Source organism: Cupressus sempervirens, chromosome 5 (genome assembly GCF_028749045.1).
Source record: "Cupressus sempervirens isolate cs-2001-9-10 chromosome 5, ASM2874904v1, whole genome shotgun sequence".
Taxonomy (NCBI): domain Eukaryota; kingdom Viridiplantae; phylum Streptophyta; class Pinopsida; order Cupressales; family Cupressaceae; genus Cupressus; species Cupressus sempervirens.
Genome location: NC_143122.1, coordinates 12,207,162 through 12,229,343, shown reverse-complemented (window position 1 = coordinate 12,229,343; position 22,182 = coordinate 12,207,162). Strand labels below are relative to the sequence as shown.

Below are 22,182 nucleotides of genomic sequence, written 5' to 3'. Positions count from 1 at the left end.
AATAATAAAACTAATAGACTACGGAGAAACTAATATAGCATTTATATGAATTTTGAAAATCTAAAAGCTTTCGGCACCTTTTAAAACTTAGTCACAAGGCCTAGTTGGGAGTATTTGTTAGCGCGAAACTGCTTTAAACCATGTAATTTCTGTTGCTTTTCCAGGCTTCCCAAAGCGAAAATATGAAAATAAGTTTACAAAACTATATTGCAATTTTGACGGTTGTCAGTGGACGTCTTCGTATGGTGGAGAATATACACAATTAACATCTCATCCGCTGTCTTTTTCAATCAAGTTCTTCATTAATGTAGAGAGACATTCACTGTTGAGGAAAAACTAATTTGTCTGCAAGTGAGGCTACACTTTGGCTATTCAATTAAGATTTGAATCCTTGATTTGAGGTCAGAACGACTGAGATGCCCACCATAGAAAGCGACTGTGTACAGAATCTACACGGCCAATCGGTACCGCTTTAATTGTCTCAACGAGAACCCCAAACTTCTTATCATATTGTGTTCATCTTTAATTAGAGCCGGTGGCAATTGGACGAATGGTTTGTCTCAATTTTCAACACCATATATACTCGACATGTTCTTCCCTTTACTCACAAAGTATTCTCTCTTCTTCTGCTTTCTCTTATCTCGGCTGTACTTGTGAAACAATTCCATTTGCCTTGATTAACAGGTCTGCAATGGCAAGGAGCAAGGGAAACCCCCAAGTCCTAATTGTGAAGCGAATAATAAGAGCTCTGAGTGGGTATTCCAATTCCATGAATGTGAAGGAGGATGGATCTGTTGTTTCTTCAAAGAGGACGAGGCAGACGAGTTCGAGTTCAAGAAATGAGTTCTTGAGCAGACTGTGCGGTGCCTTCGCTGCTGACGTCCCAAAGGGACATTGTGCAGTGTATGTTGGTAACGACAATGTAGGTACATTATCCCCACTAAGTATTTAAATCATCCTCTTTTCAGGGAGCTACTAGATAAAGCTGAGGAAGAGTATGGGTTTGGTCACCAGATGGGACTTACGATTCCCTGTGATGAGGTCGCTTTTCAGGACGTGATGTCCATGTTGGGGAAACGGGTGTAAAATTACAAGAGGTGAAAGTGGATGAGCTCATTTTCATTCCTTCCTCAACAGAAACATGCCACCGGAAAGGCATTTTGTGACATAATAAGAATTAATTGTAATATATATAGAATTTTTATAGAAGATCAAAAATCTACGAACTCTTCAATCGACTGCATATTCTTCTTCGACTCTCTCCTCTTAAGTTTTTGTTAATATCTCTTTAAATGTAATGTCCTAAACTATTCTGCAGTGTGGCATATAAGAAGGTTTTCTAATCCTTTCTGTTATAGATATATCAGAGTTCCTTGTTGTTTAAAAATGACTTAAATATGTTTGACTTAAAAAGTGTTAAACAGTTGAAATTGATATAATTTTCTGAATCTAATTTATTTCTTATAGATGTAACATTTTAAAATAACTGTTTGTTGAAGTCTCAGTAGAAAAATGTAGGTGTTCATAAAAAGGATACATAGACATTAAGGAATAGTGAGAAAAAGTTTAAAAGAAGTTATGGAGTTAGATTAAGAAAAGGTGAAAGGGGAAAATGAAGGGAATAGATTAAGAATAGGGTAGGAAATATTGCAGATGAGATGTTGTGTAAAGGAGGCATGGAGGTGACGATTGTGTGATAAACTAACTAGGTGATGTGACAAACCACAAGTGAAGAACTCGCATGAGATTAACAGAAGCGAGTGATCATGTGTGAGAAACAAGTGAAAGCTAGAAGTGAGCAACATGGTTGTGAATAATACGAGAGACAAGATATTTAGACAAAAGTGCACAATCAAGGCTTTATCATTCGTGCTAGATCAAATAAGGAGGTACGATAGGACAATCTCATTTAAAGATGAGAATCAATAGAGGCAACTGAGAGGGTCTAGGTACAAAATTGATTCCCAAAATTTGGCAATATGGAGTTTAGCTCCATAAAACTAGAAGCCAACCCTCATGGAGATTAAGGACCCCCCTAGGGGAAATCTAATATTTTGGATGTCAACTACACCTCAAGCAGCCATATTTATGGGTTACAAAATTGATGTCTTAGAATAGTAGCTAGAAGGAGCCTATGAAAGTTACATCAAGACCACAAGACATTATGAGAAGGAAATGAAGAAAGCCTTTGTCTTGGAACAAAAGAATCTCTAGCTAGAAAATGAGGTGGTAGCATTGAAAAACATTGTTAGATCTTCTATAGTAGTTGAGGACAAGGGTATACAAATAGAGGGCTATATATCTAAAATAGAAGATATGATAGGCCAAGATATGACATTGTATGAAGAGGAATTAGAGTCCAACAAGGAGATTGAAATTAGAACCATCACAAACTTGTTGACTCACAAGATAAATTCTTTGAAGTTGGTTTCTTAGAATCTACATAGCAACTTTCTAGTTTTAAAAGGGGTAGAGTATAAATATTGTTAGCCAATTGCCTTGTTGTCTACCATATTGACTACATGGGGTCCTTATATCCAATTTTTTTATAACCTTATACCTATGCTGAAACAAAAGAAAGACCTACCAAAAGTGATGATGATTTTTCTTAGAAAACTAGTTAATGGGGTAAGAAAATTGAATGGTTTCTTTATAGGAAAGTTGTAGTTAATTCAAAATAAGATGAAAACCATTGCCACATGAATACCTAATTTTGTACCCACCATTTTGGATAATGATGGAGGAGTCAAAGAATGGCTAGAATGGTTATCCTCCTTTGATAACATCCTGAATCACTTTAGACTTTTGGCATATTACAATGGTGAAGTTGGCATTGTAGTAGTGTATGATTTAATAAATGTGTTATATAAGCTAGAGTCAAAGATGAGAAAGATAAATATAGAGGTAAAAGCCATAACTCATGCTAAATGGAACAAATCCCTTGAGGAAATAAATGGTATCAAAGATGCCACCTTGCTAGATTTGGATACTAACATATCCATTTGGGAGGTTATAGAAGGAATAAAAGATTTACCAATAGGGGATGGTGATTGAGTGGTTAGAATCATAGTTCAAGGTAGAAGAGAAAAAATAGAGAGAAAAGTAAGGAAAGTGACAAGTAGTTAGAGTATAAACAAATTTAAGCAGAAGACACTTAAAGAAAGTGCCACCTACCAAATTTGCAACTTTTTCCCCAAATTTTGAACTAATACAAAGAATTTTTGTAAAAGTAACATGTAGAAATTTCTTTGTATTTTGATTCCAAATCATTTTTTAACATGTTTCCTCTAATTTGAACATTTTTTCTATCATCTATAAAATAATTTCCAAAATATGGAGTATGGGTTCAAATTTTCCAAATCTAGGAATACAATGAATATTGAATGACCAATTTTGTCATATTTTGACTTATGTTTTAAGTTTTATACTAGTAATGTATGGTTTTCAAGGAAAAATAATACAAAAGGAGAGTTCTTAATATCTGTGTCTCTGAGTTTTGTCACCATTTCCATGTATCTGTTATTTTGAGATTGAAATGAGAAAAGTTCTTTCAATTTAATGTAGCTTGGATGTGTTGTATAACTTTTCATTATTTCTTTTAATTCAATGAATTAAGTAAATTCTTCCATGAATTGGTAGGGTTTCTATGTTTATGGGAGGGATATCATAAGAATGAAATTTAGGGTTAACAACTAACAAGTGTAATTGTAAGTCAATTAAATTGGTCTAGGGTTACTAGTGTGCCTCTTTATAACAATGGATAAGGCACTAATAATTAATTTATATGCAAATTGATATAGTTATGGGGTTTTACAAGCCACATAAAAATTAAAATAAATTTTTCATTTTTGTAGTAAATAAAAAAATTGTTGGCCATTCCCTTATTATGACAACTTTCTAGTATTTTATAGTACCCTACTAAAAATCAACAAGTTGATTACATTTCATGAATTTTTTTGACCATCTTTCTGTTATAAGGGATAAGTCTGAAAGGAAGAATATCAGTGAAAAATTCATTTCAATCCCTATGTACACCCACATTAGCCTACAAAACCTAAAGAGTAGAGAGCCCTTATGTGCTTTTTTGAAGTTGGTCCAGATCTTAATGAAGTTTATGCTAAACATGGGAACTAGCTAATCCTTAGGCATTTATCTTTTCTCTACATCCTAGTGGTGGTTGTTGGAAGCTACAATTTTAAAAGATCAACACTTTGATCACTTTTTCAGTGCTTTAGTGTAACTATCTTCTCCACTTGCAACATGATTTAAACAACCACTTTATCTTTTCAAAGTTCAACTAATCAACTGCCCATTTTTAGTTTCCTCCTCATAACTAAAAATTTCCTCTAGATACTTCTTTTATGAACAATCTTCCCAAATCCTCTTCATCAATTATATGCATATGACATAGAGATCAAATAGAAAATTGTCTTAAAAATAAGGTTTGATATCGATAAAAAATAAAATTAATTCAATTTTACTTTCCAATAATTTTATGTCCTAATCTAGCCTATACTAGATGGGACATTATAGGTGTGGGGGAAAGAAGGAATGCTCACCAAAACACACTTTTAATTTTCATCACTAAAAAATTATGTATTGATGGTGTTGAGTATTTTGGTAAACATTAAAATTTGTTCTTTTTTAATTCCTTAGTGAAAATGTCTTCTTAATGATCTTTCAATTTGTAAAACTTGAGATAGATTTCTCAATTGTTAACCAATTCTTAAATGAAGCATTGTACATTCTATTCAATACTTTCTCCTCTTGTGAAATACATGATTCTTTGATAATGCAATTACACACTTGTTATCATAAAGGATTTAATTTATTTTCTATTGATGATGTAGAAAATGACACATCCATATGGCTTGACACAATTTTGTGGTATTTTCAATGCATTCTTCTTGAGCTCATGAAATTGTCACAATATATTGCTTCTTTCATTCCAATGACACAATTATTGATCCAAGATGATAGATTTAGCCAAAAATATTGATCATGTCACCTATGTCATCTATAAAACTAGTACCATTATAATCAATCAAAATCAAAATTAATAGTTTTGGAATATAGAGTATAATGTCATGTTGTTCCTACATACGTATCTTAACATATTTTTTCCATCTTATTACAATTTTTTTTTGGTGGCTTGATGCTTTAGATAAAACTTTCTTTATATATAATTTGTTCCTTAATATTTTTCACATATCAAATGTCATACAAGTCTTCTCAACATAGTTGGATCAATATTTGAGTCATTTTCCTCCTAGCTAAGTTTTGTTCTCCTTGAAAATATAGTTGATATCATAAAACTATTTAGAATTATAAGTATCCTCAAAAAATCATTTATATAAACGGATTGATAGATGAAGATACCTTTGTCAAATAGAATAAATTCAAATCCTAAGCATTTCATTAAGATCAAATATTTTGTCTCAATTTTTTTAATGTTTGTTCACTTGAACATGTCTATTGAAAAATTTCTTGTGAATATCAAATTCCCAACATATAAATACAAAACCAAGATTTGACCTTGATTATTATTATTTTTTTAAAAATGCCAACACACTTTTACATATACTAAATGTCTCACTTATCATGTATTAGTTGATTCTATTATACCAAGATTTAGATTCTTGTTTTAAACCATAAGTTCTTTAAAATAAAAATTATATACTTTACTATCATACCCATAAAATTCATAGACTAGTATTTGTTGAGCATAAACTTCTTCATCAAGAAAATTTTCTAGGAAAGCCAATTTTACATATATTTGATACACTTTATAATTATTATGAGCATTTCTTTCTAAAAAAGCTATAAATATACCATGTTTAGAAACTGGTGTAGATATTTTTTTATAATCAATCACATATTTCTATTAAAATACTTTATCAACTAGTGTTAACATTTTATTTTAAAATTTAATCTCCTACATAAAATTTAGTTTTATAAAGCTATTTGACTCATATACTTTATTTTCCTTTAGGTAGATTCACTAAATCCCACATTTGGTTTCTTTCAAAAAAGTCAACCAAGCTTCATTCTTTGCCCTAATCCATTTATCTCCTTTATTCATTCCTTGAAAATATAAAGGATCATATTCAAATAAAGATACACATCTACATTCTCTTTTTTTCCATCATATATATCTTTTAAGATTGTTCTTTTCTCACTTCCTACACCTTGGTCTTATGGATGTAGAACCTTATTCATCATTTATATTTTATGATGGAGAAAAACATGATGAATGACCAGATAGTGCTCATTGCAAAAATCCCTAAATAGAGATCTGTTGGTATTTAAAATAATAGATCACCTTTTTATTTTAATTCTTCTTTACTTTTAGCTATTGGTGCTCCTTCTAGTACTATTTTAGTTTCATTTCTATCCCATGATTCTTCTTCCTCAAATTTAACATCTAAACTAATAATCAATTTCTTTGAAATGTGATTATTCATTATTTAAGATTCATATTGTTCATTGTAACCAAGAATATAACAAAACCATTTTCACTTTTATCATCTAATTTCCTTCTCAATACATATGGTACCAATGAATAAGTAACACATCAAAAAACTCCAAAATGAGATATATTGTGATTGGTACCATTCAATGCTTCTTGTTAAAAAAAAATTCTTAACAATATTTGATGGACTTAAATTCTATATGTATACTACAAAAACCACTTTTTCTTGCCAAGAATTATTGGACAAATTCTTCACCTATTGCAATTAAAATAGGAAAGATAAACTTTTGAGAGGGGGTGAGGGGTGAATCATGTAAGGAAACTCAGGTGCAAAAACTGCTTCCTACACTAATCTCTTAAGAGAAGTATGGTGCAAATCCTATTAAAATATTTTACACTTATAGATTCAATATCATGTAAACAACAACATTTCAGCCAACCAAGCATAAAGAAAATAGATAGAGAAAGAAACACATAACACAAATATTTTTCGATGGGGAAAAACCTTTTAGTAAAACAACCCCACCCCTCCAGAACCTGCACAATGTATTATCTTCAACACAAGGTTACAATACACTTGCAATGCAAGTTCAACCGCAACAACATAAGACTCCAGTAGCAACTCACAGTACCATCAATACACTTTCTCACATCACCCTCTTTGCAACCCTAAAAATGCTTATAACATGTGCTTCACTTTAGGGCTACTCCCAAAGGTAATTGTATTAGGGTTTTAACCATTCTTCGAGAAAATAGGAACCCTAAAAAAATTTATAGTACTCAAATTTATCAGTAGCCACATGTCTTCACCTATCATTGAATCTTCCTAACATAGCTCTTACGTGTCATAGGAATCCATCATAACCATTTTAGCTATGATCTCCTTACACAATTCAAGATGCCGACACATCAACATTATTTGCAAGAAATACATTTTACAAAAAAAAAAATAAGAGTGGGAATTATCCAAGGTTGAGACACCTTATTCCTAACAAATCATTAGTTTAAACTTGGACCCATAAAAACTTTCACCACAAATCCATCTCATACATTTACTAAGTAAATTGAAATATCATGTAAAACATGTACATCTAAAACATGTAAGCATGTAAACATTCACACACATATAACACCACATATGATTACCCAGAAACTCTCCAATGAAAAGGTAAACCTGGGGTGGGGATGACACCCACAAATCTTCACAAGTGTAGTAGTAAAGTGTACCTAATGAATGTTTCAATGTTCTGACCATGAAACATGATCTACCCTATGAAAATTCTACCTTGTTAAAGGCTTACAAAGACTATTAGGTCTCACCATATTAAATGATTTCAACGCCCTATTAGAATTATTCCTTATTAATCAACTTCAAATCATAATTATATAAGCACCTTGTATAGATGCTCAAAAATGGTTTGCATCTATAGTTTCATCAAAATGAAGCTCCATTCGACATATAACACACCTTTTGAAAACAAAATTCTTCACCTCATTCTAACTAGTCCTCATCACATCTATTAGGTCTTCTTTCATTCATATTTTCATTCATCACCATGATCATGTGTTTCAATACACCAAATCATCTTCATCTTGCATTCCTACATTCTAGCATCATCCTACACTGTATATCAACCTTCTAGGGCTTTCCACCTAGTCCATCCTTATTCTGACTTATATTTGACCAATTTTGGCCAAATGTGACCATGTTTGATTGATTTTATGCATGATATGACCTCTTTCTATCATTTTGGAAACGTACAGAAAGTTTCAGGTCATTCTGAGTCTAGTCGAGCTATTTTTGGCCCCTAGAGCCTTGTACGGTGAAGTTTGCACTTATAGGGTGCACCTAGGCTTCCCAAGTGCACCATGGATGCACTTGGTACTAGACACACTTGGGTGTGTTTTGGGTGCACTTGGAGTATTAGGATGCTCGAAACTACTTCTGGAGCCCCTATGTTGCACTCTGGAGGCTATAACTTTTGTGTTTCAAATCTGATTTTTGAACCATTAGTTGTGTTGGATTTGTGTCTTTGTTGTGAAAAAATAAAGCTATAATTTTGTTATTTGGTCACTATCTTGAGTGGTAAGCCTTGAAAATAGTCTAAGGCCCCTAAATCAACGTCACTTTTCATACTAATTCATCCCATTTTCTCATTCCACTAACTCTGATCTTTTGGCCAACCTGATTGTATCTCAACATTGTCTATCATCATTATATTGTCTCACATAAATTGCACAACATTTTGAACCATTTCAACAACATCTCAAAACCATTTTAGATCAACTCAGAATCATATCAAATTATCTCGCAATCATATCAAAGCAACTCAAAATCACCCCAAATCAGCCCTGAATCACTCGAAATCAGTCCTAATCAGCCCAAAACATGTCAAACATTTAAAATAAATCATCATCTATCCAGTCCTAGGCATTTTTGTGGCTTTCATCACCTTGGAAACCTATCAATCTATCAAATCTAATCAATCTGACCTTAGCACTATCATGGCTCTCAGTGCTAGGTCAAACTATCATTCATGTCATCTGATCTTTGACATCATTGAGTCTTTCAATGTTAGATCATGGCATTATCAACCATTTTAATAATATTGACTATGTATTTCAATATTATTATGATCAACCCTGTCAACCAATCTCGATCCTATAGTATTTTACAATGTTAGTTAAATGTTACATATCTTTAGTTCATGTCATGTGTCCTTAGCATGTTATCAATTTTGATCAATCAATTTGACCATGGCTTTGGTCTATCCATCATCATCCTAGTTGATTTCCATTATCATCACACTTCAACAAAGGATATTGTCACAGTTATTAAATCAAATTGGCCAATCATTTACTAATTTTATCTATAGGATTAAATAACCCATAATTTAATCCTATCCTTCTTACTAATTATTCTTCCTAATTGTCATCCTCAATTAGTTAATTGATTCTATTAATTAATTGATTTATCATTCACAAACAACGGAAATTCTTAATTCCTAAGTCATATTTTGCCACCATTAATTCCATTTTCACTCATTTCTATTTTGTGGAATAAAGGGTTTTTAAATCAAATATTCCATGAAATACTGACATCATCATGACACATGGGTGTGACACGTCCTAAATTCTCCTTGGACACTTGGCTAAGATATTTCATAATCCAATGTTCTTATTCTCTTATGCACATCCATATCTGGCTTCCATTGTCATATATTCTTGGCTTCAAATGGGTTTGAGGTTTCATATGACACATCATAGATTCTCTTCCATCTTTAGCAAGATCAGTACACAAAATGGAACTTCTATAAATAAGAATACATCTATATGTATTGAGAAAGAAAAAATAGAACACAAACCCACTTTGATATCTCCTAAGAAGTACAAGCCTGGTTTTACCATCATGTAGAAACAAGGCTCTGATGGATGTAGTGGTCTTGGATATTAGAAACAAGGAATAATTGAACCTATCACTACAAAAGGATGGCCTCCTAGTTTGGGGCTTGGATTCAAACCATTAAAAATAGGTCCTTCAAGTACTATGGTACCTACATGTAAGACTATGGATGTTTTGAATAATGAAAAGTCATCTGAGGATACCATATCTGAAACCAATAGTCCTCCAACTTCTAAGCAGAACCCCAATTATACCACTCAATCAAGTACCCATATATCTACCTTCAATCAAAGTCCATTCAACACTGATGATGACATCCCCTCAAGTTATCCTAAACTATTGGATTGGGACCAATGTAGACCACTAGTTTTTGATCGATTCGACAATGATGATGCTCTTGTAATAGACATTGAAATCAATGAAGGCATTAAAGATGGTGATCATAAAGAAGAAATTTCTCCTAAAGAGAACACATTAGCATATTTTTGGGGAGCCAACTCCAACTTCCAATTACAAAGCTAAAAGAAAAGGAAAAAATGATAAAAGTAGGTCTCTTGGTGAAAATAGAAATGTTCCATAAGACCATGAAAAATCAAAAGCTAAGTAGCTCCCAAGGATACAAGGTAAACAAGATGATGCCATGAATATCAGTGTTCTAGTGTTCAACATGTCACAAAGTCTTTTTGAGCTCTCTCCATCAGCCTTTACGTGGGAAATTGTTGGTCTCAATCCTCCCAATCCTTCCTTATATCTAGATACTTATCCCAAAATCCAACTACCTAATTTTCCCAACACCCAAGATCAAATCTTTATCTAATAAGCTTTTGCATATGTCATCATCAATGACATCCCATACAACAAATCCTTTGACCCATTTATCATCAGATACCTTGATTCATGAGAGACAAAAACTATCTTACATATGGTACACGATGGTATATCTCGAGATCTTTCTAGTGGTTTGATCTTAGCTACAGACTCAGAACAACTCCTACGTAGTTATGGTTAGTTATGGCTCCAAAGATTATCACCTAGCAGCACCAACAACATATTTCTCCTCAACGTTTTCTAGCAACTTTCATGATTCTATCTATAAGTCCAAAAAAAAATCAAATTTTTTTTAAAAAGTCATGAAAAAAATATCAAAAAAATTGAAAAATATCATGAAAAAACATCAAAAGAATAGCAAAAAGTTATGAAAAAAAGAAAAAAAAAGTGAAAAAGTCATGAAAAAATGGATGCCTTGATGAAAACTTGGCAAATAGACATCTTGACATGAAAACTTGAGTCAAGAGAAAAAATTCATCCACAAGTGAAATCTTGGCAAACAAGTGCTTTAGGCAAGTACCATAGTGAAAATGTGGCAAACAGGCACCATGTGTAATTAGTTATTGCTCCTCCATCTATCAAGATTCTATCTAGTTTTCTCCCCTTTTTCTATTCCTTAATCGTATCCTTCATCTTGCAACACATCCTTGGCTCCTTGACCATGACTCAATAAATAGTTAATATCCATTGTTATCTTACCTAACACATCACCAGTCTATACACAATCTATCACGGGCCTTTGTACATACTTTGTGTCTTGTCCAAGGGCATATTACCTACATGGTGCATGAGTTTTAACTTGAACTGGGGGCATATCTCTAATAAATTTTTATCCATCAGACCTATCACATAACAAATTGTAGCTAACACTTGTATATGCCTTTACGATCCTGAAAAAAATCCTAAAAATTTAAATACGATCCTAAAAAAATCCTAAACATTTGAATATGATCCTGAAAAAATTCTAAAAATCATAAAATGTCCTTCTAAAAAACACTAAAAATCATAAAATGTCCTAAAAAAATTCATAAAAATCATAAAACATCCTAAAGTAAATACTAAAAATTGTAAAATGTCCTGAAGAAACCAATCACACAAAAACATCAAATATCCTCAAAACCCCTAAAAATCACAAAATCCATCAAAAATTTGTAATAAACCTTGTACATAATCACCCCTTTTGTGTGAAAACTTGCACTTTCATAGACTAAAACTCAAAGAACTGCACTTTAATGACAATCACACTATTTGAGCAATGTGAACCAACAACCAATCCAACATGTCACCAAAAACCTATCAATTGAATCAAGAATGAAAACCATCACATGATCGACCTATCAAACACTATCTAAAGACCTCAAACACTAAAAGGAAAGCAATAATGGAAAAGAATAGCTGTTGTATCATGTTGTTTAATGAGTGATTTATTTTTTGCCTTATTTTTCTTCGACCATGATCCTATGCCACTCGATGATATAAATAGATCTATGAGAGTAGTCAGGATGGTTCATGGTCATCTTTTATTTTCTATCTATTAAAATCTACCTTTGAAAGTCTGGGGCATCTATATATGCCTTAGAAAGGACAAGGTTATTTTCTATCTGCATCATGCTTGTTTACGCAAAAGGTTTGCATTTAGCACTCTGGCCCTTTATGCCATAATGTGTTGCATTCAATTTTCCATATCAAAATAAAGCTCAATTTGACATATAGTGCACTTTACAAAAGCAAAATTCTTCTCATCATACTAACAATTCTTCATCTCATCTCCTCCATCTTTTGTGTCTTCTTTATCTGCTACCTTGCATCTCATTATCAACAAGTTGACCTATCATATGCATGTCTTAGTTAATTTCTTGAGGGGGCACCCATATATATCATTCCTACTAGGGCATGTTGTTATGGGCTTCTCATCATTTTTCTTTGACACAAAAATTTCTAAATCACATTGTATCAAAGAGGGGCAAAATGTAGATGCTCAAAAATGGTTCACATCTACAATTTCATCAAAATGAAGCTCCATTCAACATATAGCACACCTTTTGAAAAAAAAGTCTTCACCTCATTCTAACTAGTCCTCATCAAATTTATTAGGTCTTATTTCATTCATATATTCATTCATCACCATGATCATGTTTTCTGATACACCAAATCATCTTCATCTTGCATTCCTACATTTTGGCATCATCCTACACTATCTGTCAACCTTCTAGGGCTTTCCACCTAGTTCAACCTCAGCCAGACCTATGTTTGACCAATTTTGACCAATTTTGACCATTTTTGACTAATTCTATACATGATATGACCTCTTTCTATCATTTTGGAAATGCTAACAAAGTTTCAGGTCATTTTGAGTTCAATTGGGCTATTTTTGGCCCCTAGAATCTTTTAGGGCACAGTCTACACTTTAAGGGCACACTTGGGCTTCCCAAGTGCAGCAAGTGTGCACTTGGTACTGTCATAGTGCACTTGTGCTTACCAAGTGTGCACTAGGTTCACTTGGGTGTGTTTTGGGTGCACTTGGGGTAGTAGGATAGTCAAAATTGCTCCTAGAGCCCCTATGTTGAACTCCGAAGGCCATAACTTTTGTGTTTCAATGCTAATTTTTGAACTGTCAATTGTGTTGGATTTGTATTTTTGTTGTGGCTAAACTAAGCTATCATTTTTTTTTTATTTTGTCACTATCTAAAGTGGTAACTCTTGAAAATACTCTCGAGCCCTTGAATTAACATCACTTTTCATACTAATTCATCCCATTTTCTCATTCCACTAACTCTAATATTTTGGCCAACCTGATTGTATCTCAACATTGTCTGTAATCATCATATCCTCTTTCACATCAATTGCACAACATTTTGGAACCATTTCAACATCATCTCAAAACCATTTAAGATCAACTCAGAATCATATCAAATCATCTCATAATCATATCAAACCAACTCAAAATCACCCCAAATCAACCCTGAATCACCCAAAATCAGTCCTACTCAGCCCAAAACATGTCAATCAAACAAAATCTATCATCATCTATCCAATCCTAGGCATTGTTGTGGCTTTTAGCACCATGGAAACCTATCAATCTATCAAATCTTATCAATCTAACCTTAGTACTGTGCATGGCTCTTAGTCCTAGGTCAAACTATCATTAGTGTCATCCAATCTTTGACATCATTGAGTCTTTCAATGTTAGATAATGGCATTATCAACCATTTTAATAATATTGACTATGTCTATCAATATTATTATGATCAACCCTATCAGCCAATCTTGATTTTGCAGCATTTTACAATGTTAGTTAAATGTTACATATCTTTAGTTCATGTCATGTGTCCTTGGAATGTTGTCAATTTCAATCAATCAATTTGACCATGGATTTGGTCTACTCATCGTCATCCTAGTCAATTTCCATTATCATTACACTTCATCAAAGGATACCGTCACACTTATTAAATCAAACTGGTGAATCATTTACTAATTTTCTCTATAGGATTAAATAACCCATAATTTAATCCTATCCTTCTTACTAATTATTCTTCCTAATTGTAATCCTCAATCAATCAATTAATTTATTTATCATTGAAAACCCATGGAAATTCTTAATTCCTTTTTCACTAATTTCTATTTTGTGGAATAAGGGATTTTAAATTCAAATATTCCATGAAATATTGACATCATCATGACACATGGGTGTAACACCTTATGGATTCTCCTTGGAAATTTTGCTAAGATTTTTCATAATCCAATATTCTTATTCTCTTACACACATCCATATTTTGCTTCCATTGTCATAGATTCTTGGCTTTAAGTGGGTTTTAGGTGTCATGTGAGGTGTCATAGATTCTCTTCCATCTTTAGCCAAGTTTTGCTTCCAAGCATTATACAATCCTATACAATCCTAAACTTGGCATCTTGTGTCATATGTGTCATGGATTATCGAAGGAATCTCTTGCCATGTCACATATCCAAGGTGATAATTCCAATGCTCTCATCTTCCATGTCGATTATAAAATGAGCATTCTTCCTCTAATTTCTAGTTCTAATTCTTAATTCTCTTCAAGTCCTTAGCTCTTTATTATTTTTCCATTCCATGTCTCAAGCTTAAATCACAGCTTCAAGTATTCTCATAGCATTATTATCACTATAGGCTTTTGCTTCATAATTGTGTGCATTATAGGCAATTTGGAGTTACATCACACGGAGAAGAAAGAAGGACATGGGAGCTACAAATGAAGGAGGGAGTTTTATATTTTCCTTCTTGTTTTGATTCATTTTGCATTCATGGTAGGCTAGATGGTGTTAAAATATGATTATTGAGTTTTTGATTTGCTCAAGTATGTTAGACATTAGCCCATTTTCTAGGTCCTACACCTTGTTAGAGGATTTCAATACAGGCTATGATGACTACTTTTTAAAGAGATTTAATTGATTCACCTACTAAAATTATTCAGAAATGATCTTTTGGTTAGCACTTGGTTGCTTGATGATAGATCACCTCTAAACTATTGTCTTCTTAATTCTTCTTGATCCGATGTCTCTTTGCTGTATACTATTCGCTTTGCATTCTTCTACTCTAATTGATTATGCAATGCAATCTCACTTCATCAATCCTTAGCCACCATGAATGCTTTTTTTTCACATGAAAACTACTCTCTTCACCCCTTCATACACCATACACATGCTAGAGAGTTGAGGGTTTGTTCTCCTTAAGAAGAATTTGGTGAATTAGAGTTAGGTATGAATCAATAGCTATGATTCATCCATTTTTCTACTTAATCCTTCCCTTTTTCTCATTGGCTACATGTAATCGCATTTGAAATTCAACATAAGATTCCTTTGTATCACCAAAATATCATAATTCATCTTTAAGTTGGCTTAGAAATCAGTTACATAGTTGTTTGTGCCTTTAGAAACAATTATGTCGAAACTGTGTCACTCAACATTTAAAGTCTCTAATTCTTGACATATACTAATCTCTATGTTGTGACTCGACATCTAGATATCACTCGACATGCACTATTCACTTGGCGGGTATGTGTAGGATCATGGTGCACCAAACTATGGCCTTAAGTGGCAGTGAAAAACCAGCAAATCAGGGTTATGTCAACTTGACACATAATTTTAAAGTGGTTCTAGACTTCATATCAAAAAGTTGTAAGAAAATAATCTATAGGAAATTGAATCTAGTTTCTAAAATACAAGGCCCCATCTGGAGAAAAAAATATTTGATTGGTCAAAAGTTTGGATTTTAATGCAGTACTACAAAAATTTTAGGGCAAAAAGAAAAAGTAGGTGTATGTCTGACCACCTTAATCATAATGAAATGATAATATTTTTAAATATAATTTTAGATATAAAAAGTAGACTCATGCCTAGATGTGACACATATTTTTGGGAATTTTTATTCCAAATAAATAATTAATTATGAATTTTCTACTATACTATTTTCAGAATTAAAAAACTCCTGTGTCTGACCACCTTAACTAGTTCAAAAAAAATCAAAATTAAGTTTTTTTTTTTTTTTTCTTATACTAGTTGAAGCATAGAATGTGATGCATCTTTTGGATTTCACAAATCTTATACAGTTTGAAAGTTATAGATCTTTTTCAACCAGTATGTCAATCAGCACTTTGCAGCTAACTCCATTAGAAAATAAGTAATAATTACTTACTAAACTCGTAATTTGAAAAACCTTACATTTATGAAAAGCTAAGAACATTCTTAGGAAACCCTTTTCATTACATCAAATTTTGGTTTAAAAAAAGTCGTCAGCTACATGCTTGAAGTAAAAAACACACAACATGCAAAAAACACATTTTCAGGATGTTTTAAAGATGACCATATAAGGTTGGTATCGAAAGATATAGTAGGAATTATAAAGGTAGTAATTTTTTTCATTTAGTATCAGGATGGGTGGAAAAAAAGTTGGAATAGATTTTGAAATTCTTTAAGGCATTTCAGAACTACATATTTTTCAGATCGCCACTTTTTGGCACACCATTATCCTGCACATACCCTGGCTCTTGAATCACTTGGCATATATTGTCTACTCAATACTTGAGTGACTCAGCACATGAGTGGCTCAGCACTCACTATCGATTTGGCATGCTCTATAATATATATGTTGTGCTTGGCATATACTAGTTCATCATGAACTAAGTATATAACATAAGTGTGTAGATGTTCATTTGGAAAAACCAATCTAAGATCAATAATCTCCCCATTTGACATGAGTGTCAAAAACACTTGAGTATACATTAATATCCTTAATCTCACAAGCATAACATATCTCTAACTTAGCTTATGTACAAAACTTCAAATTTTCTAAATTTTGTAACAATTTTGATACCTCAAAATTTTATACTCCTACTTAGTAAATATGTCTCACCTGATACTCTTTAACTTTATGTTGTTTTGTGCTCTCTTAGACTTAGCTTTATCTATCTTTTCTCTATCCCTTTCTTAATATCCCTCTTGTTTCTCTTATCTTGATTCCTCTTTTTCTATTTTTCTTACTCTCTCCCAAAATTCTCTCTTTTTTCTCTCACTCATTATCTTACTCTCCCCCTTTTTGACACTTATGTCAATGGGCTATACACTAATATGTGTTTGTCTAGAAAATATTTTTGGACATCTAGGATAATATTGAGAATGGCATCTCAATTCTCACATGCTACATCCAAAGACATGATTTTGATGGCCAGCTTGGTAGCAAGGTGGACTAGATCATCTAATGTTGAAAAATTTGGGTCTTTCTTCGTACCTACTTCCTTGTGCAAAATCTCCATATGAGGGGTCAAATTTTTTTGGATGCTAATCAGTTTAGTCCTTATATTGGCTTCATCTACTGATATTGTAGCTAACTAACTTTGGGTTGATAGCAATGTTCTAAAGTGCTTTTCACTCTAAGTTGGTGTCATTGGCATTTTTGCATCTAATGAACTAATCTAACTTTCCAAGAAAAAATAATGACTTCTAATTTCTTGTGAGAATAGTGTTGTATTGCAAAATTTTATATGCAATGAGAAGATATTCTCAAGAACTTTCTTCAAACTTTCTACTTTAGTTGCCAATGCAACTTGTGTCAATGCTATGTCACCTACTACCTTTTAATTTACTTTTCTATGAAATTTCTTTTTTGACCATTCTAATAATTTGGCCTTTATGTCTAGGCATACATCACTAACACTTTCCACTATGTTTGTCAACTATTCAATTAGTGGCTTGGTCTCATTTGGAATTGGAAAACTGAATGCATCTAAAAAGATCTCTTTGATATCTTGATATGTCTACTTTTGCCTTAGCTCCCTTCTAAGCATTTCCTAATGCTTCTTCATTACTAGAGCTTCCTGAAGTATGGCCATCTTTTCTATAGTCATTATATCATAATCATACTTTGATAGAACAATTTCTCCATCAAGGCTCACATCTCCATATTATATCCCTTCTTTAGCCTTTTATGAGCTTAGACTTGGCATTGAGATGAACAATGGAATTACATCTATGCTTAGCTTCTTAAGGATATGACTTGGAGGAGTGCTAGATAGTGGTAAGGTTACCAAGGCTTGAATAGCTATGTGCTCTTTCACCTTTGGAGTCAACTTGGTCTCTTTAGGCTTGTCTATGTGTTCCACAATGCTTTATGATTCATCTTGTAGTTGTGTTGTAGGTGGAGATAAGTCTATCTAACTTGTTTGACTTTGTTCTTTAGTAGTGACTTCATTTTCGACTGTGTCCTTTTCAATTGTATCAACCTTTTATGATGTGGATTTTGGTATGTTTTCTAAAGGTTGTACATGAGTGACTTGAGGGGTGATAGTAGGTGGTTCTTGTGTATTCACCTTTTTGCTTTCAATATTTGTCACTATTTTTTGTAGTTCATCCACAGTGACCAATACAGGATTATCAAAAAGTTTTGCTTATAGTTTGGATTGATCAAGTATCTTCTTGAGATCTTCCTATGTAAGGGGATTTATGTTCTAAGCAGTGACATTAGAAACATCCTTCACTATTGTATGTCTTGCATACTTTGTTCTTCTCACTATTCTACTTCATATGTTGCCTTCTCATCTATGTGCATTTAAATTCCTCCCTCAATAGTGTCATCACTAATATCATCTTCGTCATCATACTTGACCCCTATGGGCTCTTTCTCACCTTCCTTGATTGTAGTCAACCCATATTTAAGCTTCCACATCTATGTGGACTTCTCAACAGCATCTTCAATGTTTTGCAAAATGCTAAAGGCTCTATATTTAGGTGTAAACCTAATTGAAAATTTATTCATAGCCTTAGCAATATATGCCTTACTAAGTTCAAGAATTACTTGTGCAAGAGATGTGTCTCTTATTTGTCTCTCCAAGTTTATACAATAGTGTCATTTATACTCAACTCTATCATATAAGATTTTGGAAATTGAGTCGGCAATCTCTAGTGGGGTAGTCTTGAATTTTTCCATATTGACATATATACCCTCCTCCACTTTGATTATTCTCCACTTTACCAAGATTATCAAAGTCTATATGAGAGAATCCTAATAAGTTTGCACTATTCTTGATATTTTCGCATGGATTTTCAAGATTTGGTAGAGGACTATGACTTATCACTTTGAATTGTTTATTGTCATCTAATTCTATTTTCTCCTCTTCTTATTTAGCATGTGCAACATATTTCCTTCTTGGCCTTTTCTACACTTGTCCTCTTGTCTTCTCTTTAGCCTTTTGTGTAGTCACACATGCACTAGCCCTTGTAGCAGGTGCAGTTGGTTTTGCCTTACTTAGCTTGGCTACCTTCTTGGCTTTTGTCCCTAGTAGGGCCTTAGCTCTCCTCTTCTTATGTTTTTCGGAAGTAGGTGCTTCATTGGCTTCTTCTCCCTCATGCCTTCAACAACTTTAGCCTCCTCTTCCTACTAGTCTCATCCCATTCCTTGAGTAAGTGCAAGTGGTGCTTGTGTTTGAGAATCTTCTTCCTCTTCTTCTTCTTCTTCTTCTTCTTCTTCCTGCTTGGTACCCTCTCCAAATTTGGCTTTCAACTTCTTCACCAATTTATCCTTCTTCTTTATTACAAAAGTAGTCTCCAGTTCCATGGTGATTTTGGACTTTTCCATTTCATATTTTCCAAATGCTTTTGCATTTTTATCTACCTCTTTCACAAGTAATGTTGTTATAGCTATAGAGGCCTCATCCACATTTATTTCATAGCCAGGAGGACTCAACCGTCTTACCCTTGGTGTTGCTACTTGAACAAAAGTATACATAGCATCTACTAGAAAATAGACATCATCATAATGCTTTTCTACTAGAGATATTGGTATTCTCAATCTTTTCTTCATTTTTTGCTTGAAGTTTTCAAAATAGCTTGTCATGAGATATTCAAAATTCTCACCCAGTTGTTCAATATACTCACTTATTTGTACTACCGCTAATCTATTTGTTTTCCATAGATCTATGCCAAATGTAGGAAAAGTGTTTTGAACATAAAAGAATATGCATATCAAAATAGAACCAAATTTATATTGTACACTCTTTGTCTTCCTTATTGCTCCAAGTTTCTCAACCAGTTGTTGTAGTTGTAGTTCTGCTAGATCATATGTGTGATCTCTTTTGAAAATTTTATATCCCACATCTAGTGCTATATAGGTCACACTATTCAATCTATTAGATTGATAAAATTTGTGTGAAATAACCCTTACTATAAACTCTATCAAAGGATCAGTAATTGTGTCAATAGTCATGACTCTCTTGTTCCATATAGCACCAATATTCTTCTCAATCACCTTTTTTGAATCACTCCTCAGTGTATTAGGCCAATTTAGGGTTGGATACCATGTAATGCTATGGATTATCCTCTTGGTTATTTCAAATGATAGGTCCATTTTCCAGCCATAATGAACTATCATGAATCCTACTAAGCACTATTTTTATCCATTATTTTTTAAACACATTTGGGAAATCTAGGGCTCATGGTAACCCTTTCTTCTCTATGATTTTGAATTCTTCCTTCAGTACACCATTATCACAAAGTTTTTCATAAGCTTGTCTAATCTCCATATCACCAATGCTACAAATTTTAAAATTATAACATTTCTTAACATCTTACACCATTAAAATATTTGATGGTATCATGGATAACACACCAGAGCAGTCGTGCTTTTAAGAAATGTTAGGAATAGCCTTAAATATAGGTTGCTTGACCTCATTACTCATTAATTGGATGTTCAAAACCTCCTTACCGTCTACATTCTTTGAACTAGATGCCATAGTGCAAAACTAGAGTTTATGAAAATAAAAACAACATAACTCAACACCTAAAAATAACTTGTAAGAACTGATGAAATGAAGTAGAATTTCTGCTCAAACCTACTTCTATCACTTTTAAAGGATTTCTAGATTGCCTTTTTCTCTCCTTGTTCTTTCTTGATGTTTAAATGATGTGAAATGAGTCAAAAATTGATAAAATACCCTTTGAAACTCTGTAATTAATGTTAAGTGCTTGGGTATGTGCAGGATCATGGTCAACCAAACTATGCTATTAAGTGGCAGTAAAAAAATTTAAAAATTAGGGTTATGTCAACTTGACATGCAATTTTCTACTTGTTATTAAGTTTATATCAAAAACTTGAGAGAAAAGAATCTCAGCAAATTGAACCTAGTTTCTAAACTATTATGACTTATCTCAAAAAAATAAAAATTTATTGGTCAAAATTTTGAATTTTAATGCAACATTACAAAAAATTTAGAACAAAAATAAGAAGTAGACGTATGTCTGACCACCTTAATAAAAATCAAATGATAATATTTTTTAATAATATTCTAGATATAAGCAGTAGAATCATGCCTAGATGTGACACATATTTTTGGGTATTTTAATTCTAAATAAATAATAATTAATTAATTTATGACTTTAGTATTTTTGGAATAAAAAAGCTCTCATGTCTGACCACCTTAACTAATTCAAAACTCTACAAAATTCAATTTTTTCATTTTTTTCCTTGTAGTAGAAGAAACATATAATGTGATGCATCTTTTGGATTTAAAAAATATTGTACCATTTGAAAGTTATAGTTGTTTTTCAAGTAGTGTATTAGTCAGCACTTTATACATAACTCCATTAGAAAATAAGTAATAATTACTTACTGAGCTCATAAGTTGACAAACCTTACATTCATGGAAAGATAAGAACATTCTTAAGAAAACTTTTTCATTTCATCAAATTTTGGTCAAAAAAAAGTCGTCAACTACATGTTTGAAGTAAAAATCACACAAAAATAGGCCAAAAGCACATTTTTAGGATGTTTTTAAAGTTTACCATATAGGTTTGGTATCAATATATGGAGTAGGCCTTATAAATATATTGATTGTTTTCATTTAGTATCAGGGTGGATGTGAAAAAAATTGAAATAGATTTTGAAATGGTTTGAGTTATTTCAGAACTATAGATTTTTCAAAGTGCCACTTTTTGGCACACCATGATCCTGCACATA

General features: G+C 32.6%; 1 pseudogene; it reads left to right on the top strand.

Moving 5' to 3' along the window:
* The first annotated feature begins 546 nt into the window (after nt 1–546).
* LOC149554361 (protein SMALL AUXIN UP-REGULATED RNA 12 pseudogene) lies at nt 547–1,243 on the top strand (annotated as a pseudogene).
* The last annotated feature ends 20,939 nt before the right edge of the window (nt 1,244–22,182 follow it).